This window comes from Myotis davidii, unplaced genomic scaffold, assembly GCF_000327345.1.
Source record: "Myotis davidii unplaced genomic scaffold, ASM32734v1 scaffold116, whole genome shotgun sequence".
NCBI lineage: Eukaryota > Metazoa > Chordata > Mammalia > Chiroptera > Vespertilionidae > Myotis > Myotis davidii.
The window spans coordinates 737,676-738,958 of record NW_006290632.1 but is presented as its reverse complement, the minus strand read 5'-3'; the positions used below and the strand labels follow the sequence as shown (position 1 = coordinate 738,958).

Genomic DNA, 1,283 nt, shown 5'->3' with positions numbered 1-1,283 from the left:
TGTCTCCTCATGTTGAACTGTCTCTATTCCCAGCATAAACTCCACGTGATTGGGATGCATTGTTTTTTGATGTCTTGGGTTCTGTGTATGTTAGGAATTTATGAAATTAACTTTTGTTAAGTGGAGCACAAATGCTAGATGATGAGCCACAGTTCAACAAGAGACCACAAGAGGAAGTGAAATAGAGATGTTTGTTATTCAGAGGTCCTGGAGGAAGGACACAACGTACCTCAAGGGGCCACATGGAGAGTTGAAGGCAGAGTACAGACTGTGAGAAGCAGAACCTGGGCATATGCCTTCTTTAGGGTCCATGGGTGGAGTGCTTTCTGGTTCCCAAGCTTTAGCCTGATTGATCAATTTAAACCAGAGTAGGGTTTTACCAATGGGGTTTTACCTAAAGCATAAGGCACACAGGTGCTGGGAGGCAGAGGAGACTGCTAATCACAGGGGCTGTTGGGGGCCTTATATCAGAAACTTCCCTTTGCATATGACCCTGAGGCTATCTTGTACCTAGGGCATGAGCTTCCATGAAGAGGCTAGTGTCCATTTAAAATCGCTGAAGGCCACTAGGCCAAACAAATGGATGCCAAGACAATCATACCATGGAGTAGTTTAGCTAAACTCTCAACAGTCTATTAGTATTTAATTTAGGATTTTTACTTCAATGTTCATAAGTGATGGTCTGTGACTTTAGTTTTAAAGTCGTGGTTGTATTTGTTATTGTGCACATCAGAAAGTCTGGAAGATTTCATTCTATTTTGACATTCTGGCATAGCTTACATTACATTGGGATTTTCTGTTCTTTGAAATTCGGTGGAAATCCTATATGGAAAACCAGTGGTACCTGGTACTTTTTAGGAGATGAGGCTCTTTGTCAACTTTCCTCATTTTTCTCCTGTAGAACTTGGTCTGTTTACATTTCTCTTTTGCTGGGGTCTTGGTATATTTATTTTAAATTATATATAATTTAGGTATACTTTCCTCAAAAATAGTCCATTAATCTACATTTTCAAATGCATTTGTTTGAGTTTAGCAAAGTAGTCTTTTATGGTTCTTTTAGTTTGCTTATATTTGGTAGTTATTTACTTATATTTCTTACTTGTTTATAAGTGACTTTCACATTTCTTAAATTGATTAGTATTTATTTTATTATTTTTATTGCTATTGTAAATGGGATATGTTTTTCCATTATATCTTCAATCTGGCTATTTGTAAATTTGAGTTACTGAAGTCTGTATAATTTTTCTACTTTATCTTCTAAATTCATTATTTCAGTAATTTTT

At 36.3% G+C, this 1,283-nt stretch overlaps 1 protein-coding gene across 2 annotated transcripts in view; it reads right to left on the bottom strand.

Moving 5' to 3' along the window:
• AKAP6 (A-kinase anchoring protein 6) overlaps positions 1–1,283 on the bottom strand; it is a 493,527-nt gene that overhangs the window by 277,550 nt on the left and 214,694 nt on the right. The window lies entirely within an intron of this gene.